This window comes from Peromyscus eremicus, chromosome 9 (genome assembly GCF_949786415.1).
Source record: "Peromyscus eremicus chromosome 9, PerEre_H2_v1, whole genome shotgun sequence".
In the NCBI taxonomy this organism is placed as follows: domain Eukaryota; kingdom Metazoa; phylum Chordata; class Mammalia; order Rodentia; family Cricetidae; genus Peromyscus; species Peromyscus eremicus.
Window position 1 is genome coordinate 9515561 of NC_081425.1, and position 10908 is coordinate 9526468.

A 10908-nucleotide genomic window follows, 5' to 3' on the forward strand; every position below is an offset into this window, starting at 1 on the left:
GGGTAGGCTAGAGGATAAGATCAGTGATGAAAGCATCAAAGTGACTGAGAACACTGCAGCTCATGGACGCTCCCGCCATTCCTTGTCAATGTGGACAGTGAATGGGGCAAAAATGAGAAAAGTTATCAAAATCAAGAAACTGCATTTTCATAAGATTTAAATTTAATTTTGGCATCTTACAATCTACTATAGTCTTTTCATGAGATTAAAATGTCTTTTTGGAAAAAAAATTATAAATAATAATGGCATGTGAGGACTGGCATTTGTTTTTATTAAATGAATAAAATTAAAAATTTAAAACATAGGAGAATGGACTGTGAAATTCAAATGCCTGAAAAAGTTTGAAGTGACTTCAAACTTTTAATCACCACCCCCATGAATCTTTATTTTATAACACAAGTGTATCTCCATAAGTTACATGGAACACTGTCAAATTCTTTTTTTTTTTTCAGGGCTGAGGACCGAACTCAGGGCCTTATGCTTGCTAGGCAAGCGCTCTACCACTGAGCTAAATCCCCAACCCCTCAAATTCTTAAAACCTTGCTTTTGTTGACTTTTATTTTAAAGGGAAACAGAACTTGGTGCCACTCTTCACTTTTAAATGTCCAGAGGAAATTAAAGAGCATTTGGCTTGGGGAGTCTCTGAGGAAATTAGAGAGCATTCAGCTCAGGGAGTCTGGTGCATAAACTTTACAGGAGTGAGTTGTGAGGGCTCCACGTGAATAGCAGGTGTGTCTCCTCAGCATTCTGAGGAGGCAACAGGAACTCAGGGACCGACAGTGCATGTTCTGAGAGTTAGAATCCTAACACACATCAGCAGCACCCCCCCGCACCCCTTTTCTCATATGCAAGGTAAGCACCATTGCACAGCAGACTTCTAGAAGGAACAAGAAAGACACATTGTGATGATTATTAGTCAGATCTACTTGTTAAACGGAAATCTAGCCCTACATCTCTCCTGTATTGTAATCTGATTCTGATCAATTTAGATAAATTACTTTACAATAAATCTCTCTTTGGGTTTACTCTGAACATGCTCATTTTTACATTTTTACATTCGATTATTGGTTCGATTATTGGTTGGGAAAATATAAGGAATTGGTGAACAGGTGCTTTGGAAAGAAATCAATCAAAAACTACTACCAATTTGTTAACCATTTATGTGGTTACATTTTCTTTCTCTTATTTAATGTATTTTTTTAAAAATCTTTTTTGAGAAAGGGTTTCTCTGTGTAGCCCTAGCTGTCCTGGAACTCACTCTGTAGACCAGGCTGGCTTTGAACTTACAGAGAACCGCCTGCCTCTGCCAAGTACTGGGATTAAAGGCGTGCGTCACCACTGCCCTGCCTACATTTACATGCTTATGTTTTATTGTGAAATACGGTATACATAAAACTGCAACAACAAAATATGTGACAAGAAGGAAGAAAAAAAGACAAACAGAACAAACCAAACAAAAACCCAATCAGTCAGTGACAACCAAAGCCCTGAACTCCTGTGGCCCTTCTCTCCGGGTTGAAAGACAAACACCAAAGGCACTTGGAAGCCGCCTCCTGCACACCCTTCCACCCTGCACACCCTTCCACCCTGCACACCCTTCCACCCTGCACACCCTTCCACCCTGCACACCCTTCCACCCTGCACACCCTTCCACCCTGCACACCCTTCCACCCTGCACACCCTTCCACCCTGCACACCCTTCCACCCTGCACACCCTTCCACCCTGCACACCCTTCCACCCTGCACACCCTTCCACCCTGCACACCCTTCCACCCTGCACACCCTTCCACCCTGCACACACGCCCTCATCCCAAGAAGTCCTCCCTTCCCTGTATGCGGTGGGAGGCACTGCCCACTTTTCTTCATGATTTTCCTTCATTTGAATGTATTTCTAAACAAGGCACTGTTTAGTTCCCTTCTTTGGGAAATAGAAATCAATATAATCACACTGTTTTCAACTGTTATTTAATTTCCCGGGTAGTATTTACTTTTCTTTCACAACTCTTCCTGTGTGTTTGCACATGCGTGTGTTGCATGTGCATTCATAGGTGTGCACGTGTGTGTGTGTGTGTGTGTGTGTGTGTGTGTGTGTGTATAGGCACGCTTGCACACATGGGCATATGGAGGCTGGAGGTTGCTGTTGGGCTATCTTCCTGAATTGCTTCTACACCTTATATTTTGAAATAGGGTAGCTCGTTGACTCTCCAGCTTACCAATTTGGCTAGACTGAAGCCCCTGGGATCTGCCCACTCCCACCCCCCAGTGGTGGTGCACAGACAGTCGCCATGCCTGGTTTTTACGTGGGCGCTGGAGCTCTGAACTTTGGTGCTCATGCTTGCACAGCAGACACTTTACCCACTGAGCCATCCCTCTAGCCCCTGGATTCCATTTTTTTAAATACCCACAAATACAGCTCCGTTCCAGAAAGTGTTCCAGTCTATGGCTATAGCACAGTTTACTTAGCCACGAAGCACTGGAATTTGAGTCATGTACAGTTTTCACGCTATTGCTGCTTCTATTTTGCCTTTTTCTTTTTTAGTATTGCTGTGTTCTTTGGTGGACATGCCTCCTGATGTAGAGGTAGCATAATCTCTCTAGATAATAGTGTCATTGGCCATATTATATGCATGTATCAAACTTTACCAAGTAAAGTCAAATTCTTTCTTCATGATGGTTTCAGAAGTTTACATTGCCACCAGGTGTGTGGATGTTTAAATTCAACTTTTCAAAACAATGAAGACAAGCTTGGATTTATCTATATCCCAAGTTGCTGCCAAATAGGTACCGTTGCATGTAAAAAGGATTTTGATGTTTATTTATATTAAATCTTACAACTTCCATAGGAAAAAGAGAGCCAGGTAACACACACAATTCTGTTTATTCTAATCTGAAATGCTGCTTAAATGAAAAATTAAGTAGCAGCTTTGAAAAAGTAGGGGAAATGTAGTCTCATTTCTCTTAATTAATTCTCTGAACATAGTGTCCTTGCTCAAAGGTAAATTCTTGTAATGTACACTAAACTGTATGTATAGCAACTTGCCCTAAAATTCATCTTCATTCTGTATAATTTTAGTAGAGTAGAGCAAAGTTGAAGGCTGACTATTGCTATTCGAAGATCGTTTTATTTATCTATTGTTTCTCAGATGGCTGTTACACATTTTCCAATTTAATTCTCTATAAATATGATTTTATAAATAAAAATGTGTTTTATAATTCGAACATTAACAATTTTATTTCCTTATTGTTCTAGATTACATAAGTTAATTTTAGAGAGCTTAAAACAGAGATTGCTTGTTTGTTCCAATTGAAAAGCATATTTTATTTCAGAGGGTCTGGATTTTATTGCTCTATAAATGGTTTTGCTTTCAATCTTCCAGTATACTTTAGGCAATATGGCACAATGATCTTAATCCCCAAGCTAACAAAAGTGGGTGAGTCTAAGAAGTGTACAGCCTACAAGAAAAGAACAAAGAAAATATTTTGTATGATCAAGTTGAAATCAACAAGTTATATCTGACTATAAACATATCTGTATTGTTGATATTTGTAATACATAATTAAATAATGCTCTTTCTATAAATATAATATCCCTTTAAATTATTTCACACAAATAAAAATTAAATTTAAATAATATTAGCTAACGAAAATTTATTTAACCAATTCAACCATTCTCCCCAAATGTTTCATACAAGTCTAAACAATATCAATTTCTTTTATAGTGGAAGTTTGTATAGAATGAGGCTAACCATCAAAATGGTAAATCTTTAGGATTTATTAATTTATACCAAATTATTCAATAAGTGTCTTTTCAGTTATTCAGTCTTCTTTGCTAAGAGTTTGATGGTATAAGACTGCAATTTCTACATTTGACAAGTATTTATGAACGTATTCTTTCATAGCAGGACCCGGGCTGGTGGTCTGACCCTGGATCAAGACAAATGATCCTATTTAACAACTGTACTTCTAATGGGGAAACTTGAATTTATTGCCGATTTTCTTGTATATGTACAGCCCATGCTTAGCTACAGGTGCACAGCTTGACTGTGTTAAGTAAGAGAACAACTGCTAATTAGTGGCTATAATAGTTGAGAAGGGTGAAGCATGTTGGGCATATAACTTCAGTCTAAATATTTTCTTTTGAATAGAGTCATACAAGAAAAACCCTTTAAAATTACGTTTCCTTATGATCTGAAGTAGCATGACTGTTCATATCAAAATCTCTGTGTATTTCCTTATCTACATCACTCACAGAGATGCATAAAATATTTAATTATTTTAAACGTACAGACTATAATAGTAGTAGGCACTCACAAGTGAAACTGAAAACAGTATTAACCACCAAAAAAAGAATGTCTAATATAACAAAAAAAATTACATCTCTATAGTTTACTTGTGATAATTGTAAACTTAAGGGCTTTCATATGTAAAAAAGAAGTTTAAGTTATCAAGTGATGTTAATGAGAAAGGATGCTAACTAAACATTTTATTGGTCCAGAATAACCAGACCAGATCTATTTAAATTAACAATGGTTGTAGATTCTAGAGAATACAAATGATGAAGATTTTAGTTGCCAGTTATGTTTCAGCCATGACTTAGAACGTGGTCATATTGGCACAGCTTTAAAGTTAAGGATGCTTTAGAAAACTTGTATATACTACAAATAGTTGAGGGACTTTAGTATTTGTCGTTTGCAAATATTTTATCTGAAAATAGCAAAAAAATCCCTCCTGTAAAACCCTACCCAGTGCTATTCCCTATGAAAAAATGAATCACTCAGTGGCTCATCAAAATCTAAATTTGCAGTGGCAAAAACCTTGCAAAACATTACAAATGGTTTGAAAAGGAGATACCACCTGATATTAATGTGTTAGTATTAGCCTGGGAATGTGTGTTGGTTTGTAGTTGGCATGAGGCAGATCTCGAATGTGGGGCTATGAGGGGAGGCAGGGGACAGCATTTGCTGGCACTGAAGAGCTGTCTTGAGGAGAACCTACCTGGAACTCCAGATTCCTCTAACCCAGATTTGCTTTCAGATGTTTTCTGTTCATCATGTAAACAGGCACAGCTTGTGGTCCTGCTCACTGACAATGACTTTTATTCTACGAAATGAATTTTCATATTTAATATCATCTCTCAGAGTTTCTTTAATTACATTACTTAGGGCTTAAATTTCATCCCCGTTACAGCACATCGCTTTTACTACTTTACAGAGGTGCCTCAGGAACTGGCCTTCACATTTTAATCAGAATTCCCTTAAACCATAATTTTTATTTAAAAATAAATTCTTCAATAACTCCCATGTTAATTGCCTCCCTTACACAGATCTCCAGGTTTGTTCTTTTTTTTTAAGCTATTTCCCCCCCCCCAAATAGTTAGGACACGTATTTCGGTTCCATAAAATATTGCCGCTACTGTAAACTTCTTCAGGTATACTGATTTGATACAGAAGTCACATGGTAGAGAGAAAGGAGCAGCCGAGAGCACACTGTGCGTTCCTCTTCAGCGGCCGATGCGCAGGCGTCGAGACCAACGAACACCCCGAATCTAAACATCCTTAGACTAATTCGATGCTGTCCGCACGACAATCAAGGCGTAAGTGATCCTGTCTGGTCCCGGCGGCTTCTTTCTAAAATTGTTCGCTGCAGATGCACGCAGGCAGCAAGTTTTGGTTTCGCTGACAGCCCTTACCCTGGCCACCCTCTGCTGGTGGCACGTGGTAACGGTGGCAGGGCTGCACCGAGCCGGAAAGCGAGCGGCGGGCGCACCGCACACCCAGCCTGAAAATGAGTGCCTCGCCAATTCAGTTCTCCTGACGCATGAACGACCCCCAGAGTTTAAAAACTCAACACCCCCAGTGGACAGTGATAGTTTGGAAAACGTCTAACAGGACTTAGAAAGTGAATCAGTCATCTCTGTTGAGAGAGAGAGAGAGAGAGAGAGAGAGAGAGGGAGGGAGGGAGGGAGGGAGGGAGGGAGGGAGGGAGGAGGAGGAGGAGGAGGAGGAGGAGGAGGAGGAGGGAGACTCTTTCTTTCTTTCTGGCTGTTTCTGCAGAAACGGATTTTTGTGAGTTTGTTTTGGGTGCACGGCCCTTACACTCAGTCTGAGGCACCAGAGGCACAACTGGAGCAGTATATGGGCATGACTGGAGATTTAAGTAAGTTTGCAAAGCTGTGTGGGTTGAATTTGAGATTAACTGAACAGCATAAAAAATTATGGAAATCAGGAAAGATGTCTTTGAAACACTACCAAGCATATTAAAACACAGCACGTCCAATGGTCATTTGCTATACAATTTACCTTTGTATACACGAATAATTCTTCCTAATATTTATATATCTTAAAAGTTAAAATAAACCTGTAACATTATTTTAAATTAAATAATAAGAAAATTAAAAATGGTTTTTAATCTTTGAAAATTGAGCGAAGAGTTTTCAAGGATTGACAGCATCCGCAGATAGTAAGTTTTTACAGCAGCCACTACCTTTGTGCGGAGAGAGAGAGAAACTCCTAGAAGAGCTGGGGGTTCTGCAGACTCTGCAGACTCACTGTGGAGGAGAGATGCTAGTACTCTCTGAGTGAATTAGAAAGTGTCCACTCCAGTCAGCTGACAGAGTCTCGGGACTTTGCAATGCATTTCCAGCTATTAACAACTCTAGTCTAATTTCTTGGTCACTGTGTGTACTCTAGTATTGCTCCCGTTTCTCTAAAAATGTTGAACTAAGTTCTGTAAGATTCACTATGTTATGATCACTAAGACAGAATTAGTCTATTAATAACTTTTTTAAGTTATTTTTTTAAAAGAATTTTTTAAAGTCTTTTTTAAGAAACTGAAAATAGATCTTTTTGATACAATATATTCTGATGACAATTTCTCCTCCCTCAACTCCTTCTAGATCCTCCGCAGCTCCCCTCCCACCCAGATCCACACTCCTTCTTTCTCTCTTTCATTAGAAAACAGACAGCTAAAAAGACACAAACAAAACTAAACAAAATAAAAAGCCACAATAGGACAAACACACAAAAACAAACAGGAATAAAAAAAGCACAAGAAACACATATAGACACAGGCACACACACACACACACACACACACACACACACACATTTACACACACAGAACTCCCATAAAAGCATTGGTATATGAGCAAAAGACCAAAAAACCAGTAAGGTAAGAAAAATAATAAGTCAGACCATTGTGAGACAAAAAACCTCCAAAAATACCATTAAATTCATTTTGTGTTGGCCATCTACTGCTGGGCATGGGGCCTGTCACTGGGTAAGTCTTAATGTTGCCTGACCACAGCCTCCTTGAGAATAAACTGATAATGATTTACTTTAGAAGCTACAAACCTCATAATTAGTAGAGACTAAGCAATTGTAACCGCATGGCTTGCGAGGTACTGAATGAGATAATAGACAACATTTTATAAAACTCAGCTCTAAAAGTAAAAGCTTTTTACAGTGGCTATGTGGACCCTGTGTTCCCGAGCAATATTTGTGAATATAATTCTCTACATTTGTTTTTATCTTTTTCCTATTACTTCCTTCCTGCTATATCATACAGATTCTCAATGACAATGCTTTCTCTAGAGTCAAACAGGATTTGAATTCCTTTTGTAAAGCAGACATTTTAAAGACGTTCTGTGTGCAAAGATACTTATGTTCTGTGCCAGTAATCAATTTATTGCCTCTTGGCTCCAAATTGGCTCTTCAGCACCTGTGTTGAGAGCCCATGCTAAACACTCTAAATATATGTGTATATATATATATATATATATATATATACATATATATATATGTATATATATATATATATTCCATGCACAAGGTGTAGATTTCGTTGGTAAATGGAAGGGAGTAACTTTACTTGATTCTTGTCTGTAGAAAATCTATTCTCACTCCCACTTTGTGGTCAGCCTGTGGAGTGGATTTGCGAAAACACTCGGTGCTGATCATCTAACGATGCACCTACGGATTGCCGTTGCTAGGAAACCCTGAGCCTCTGATCGGAATCTAGTGGCCATCTTGCTGTGGTTCTCACCAGTTCCCCTACCACATACCCTGTTTCTGTCTGTTGCTCCATATCCCAAGTGTTTTACTAGCCCAGCCATGCAGCAAACTTCTCTGCCATCTAGTGGGCTATAGTAATACCATCTCAATTAGTCTTGAGAGGACCCCCCAATTCATCCTTCTGTGGGCCACAGTCCTTTCATCGTAAGGTAGCCTTTAGCATCTTCATGACATTTTTATAGCTATTGCTATAATAATTTAATAATAATTTATTTTAAACTTCCCTTGTGTAAATTGCTACCACTTTCATCTCCTGATTGGACCCAGACTGATACCCTGGCAGATAAAGCGTTGCATTATCAGATCAGAAACATCTATGATAACCACATGACACACTAATCTATGGGTACAGCAATAAGTCAGAGTTCCCAGCCCCTCTCTGTGGCAAAGCACAACACCCAAGAGTATTCGGGCGGCACACATCGACCTGATGGATTAAAATGAAGAGAGAACAACCTGTAGCTGCAGCTCCAGGAGATCCAAACCTCTGCAGGCACCTGGACACACCCGCATATGCACACACACATCATTAAAAACAAAATGAATCTTTAAAGACAAAAATAATACAGCACAAGGGATGCAGGTTACTGGAGTGCCTGATGCCAGGCCCGAGACCCCAGTTTGATCCTCAGGACCCTCAAGGCGGCAGGAGAAGACTGACATGTGTGCTTTGACCTCCATGTGTGCACTGTGACACGCTTACTGTGAGTACAGGTGAGCATGCACACGCACGCGCGCGCACGCGCGCGCGCACACACACACACACACACACACTGAAGTGTAACAAAAATATTTTAAAGGAAGTGATGAGAGAACGATTTAACCACCTAACTATATTATTTCACAGAAAAGTTTAGAAACTGTAGATTTCTTTTTATCAGCAGGTCATCAATTGGCCAGAACATTGGGAAAGTGATTATTTTCATATTTTTCTGAGTTAAATTAAATGATAAATGCCATCTCCTAAAATAAAACTTTTAAGAAAGTGGTATCAGAGGTGAAATTCTTCCGTAAAGTTAACCTTAGGAAACCACATATAGCCCACAGCTTTTTGTTGTTGTTGTTGTTGTTTTGTTTGTTTGTTTGTTTTGTTTTTTGTTTTTTTGAGACAGGGTTTCTCTGGAACTCGGTTTGTAGACCAGGCTGGCCTCAAACTCACAGAGATCTGTCTGCCTCTGCCTCCCGAGTGCTGGGATTAAAGGTGTGCACCACCACTGCCCGGTTGCCCACAGCTTTTTAAAGGCACTCAGCGCTCTAAGATATTTTGAAGTTCCTACCACTTGCTGAATTTTGGCCTCCCAGAGTTTTGGGGAAAGTGGTCTCCTCTTCAGGAAATAATCACTATTATTTTTATTTATTTTGAGAATCATCTTTTTGCTTCACTGTTAATATTTGTTGCTTATATTGAATACCCAATAGGATGTCTTAAGAACATGGCCACAAATGACCTGATACCCTTCATGGAGAAGACATGTCCACGACCCTTCATCTTAAACCTGGACACACTGACTGTGTTAAGCAATAGAGCAATGGAAGTAGAAGCATGTGCTTTCCAAAACCAGGTCCTAAGAGTTCATGCAACTTTTGCTTTGGGGCTAGAGCACTACTTTCAGAACTCTGACCTGATATTTAAGAACTCCAAATTCCCCCCAAACACATGAAGAGGCTGCATTAAAAAAACGTTTTCAAAGCCTCAGACAGGCTCTAGACTTCATGTTTCCCCAGACCAGTCACCAGACACATGAGTGAAGAATACGCAAGATGATTCCAGCTTCCAGCTATCTGTGTTACCTCTCATTGTTCAATTATTCTCAGCCAAGACTTCAAGCACTGTGAAGAAAAAAATGCATTCAATCTGTATCTTTCTAAACATTCGAGCCATGAGTATGTGAGAATTCAGAGGTGACTTACTGGGTTGCAAAAGTAACTGGGACGACATTTGATATTAGGTGTTATAACAAAGTGTAAAAGTTAAAGTTCTTTAGCAATGTTCGAGTAAGAAAATGACAAGTAGGGAAAATGCCCCAGGAAGCTGGAGGTAAAGGGGCTCTCAAACGTGGAGAGAGAGCTTGAGAAAAGGTAAAGCGTGGCTCTCAAGTTGCTAACACTGCTCCTTGCAACCCTGGAAAGTCCATGATCTGAGGTTTCCAGGCAACAAAAACGAAGGTCCCACCTGATTTCTTCATCTCTGCTAACAACATAAGAGGAGAGATATGGAATAAATAACACCTTTATACTTCCTGTAGACTGCAGAAGAAAGCTGGAGGACTCAGAATGGAACAAAAGTCAAGGCAAGAAGAGAAATGGTGGGAAACTAAGCTCAGGATATAGTCAGGCGAACACAGTCATCAGAGTAAAGATGCAGGAAAGTGAAGCAGAGAGTGACACACTGTAACACACCTTCACTCTGAACTCACCTTTATCATCCTGCATGTGTAACCGGCCAGGAAGTGTGGAATTAATGCGGGTGATGGGTAGACTAACTATATGGGGAATGCCAGTGCTGGAATCCAGAATGAAGCTACTGAACACTGCTTTCCCACAATCTATTTTTCTCAATGGAATGGATAAAATTATAATAATCGTTACCTGGCAACAATGTTTCTCTGTCTAGACTATTTTCATAAAGACCCATGAAGGTTGAATTTATTTATTCTAGAAGCAAAAAGAGTAAACAAAGAACTCCAGGAAGCCCATCTTTTGCTTCTTCAATTTGCCCTGCCCATTCAACAAGGTAAAGATTTTCATACGAAACCAAATAAGATGTCTGTGTTAGACAATGGTAGTTACGTTTTATGGTAATCATTTAATATTTCTGTGGTTCATATAGGAAATA

The 10908-nt window shown here is 39.4% G+C and overlaps 1 long non-coding RNA gene across 2 annotated transcripts; it reads right to left on the reverse strand.

Moving 5' to 3' along the window:
- Positions 1-3205: 3205 nt before the first annotated feature.
- On the reverse strand, positions 3206-10621 carry LOC131919153 (uncharacterized). 2 transcript variants are annotated; one of them, XR_009381175.1, is made up of 4 exons: positions 10490-10621; positions 9864-9902; positions 4996-5100; positions 3206-3453 (listed from the first exon to the last, which is right to left on the reverse strand). It is a non-coding gene; the product is annotated as an uncharacterized LOC131919153 (long non-coding RNA). The 2 variants fall into 2 exon arrangements; XR_009381176.1 differs by lacking the exons at positions 9864-9902; positions 10490-10621 and adding an exon at positions 7870-8000.
- Positions 10622-10908: the final 287 nt, after the last annotated feature.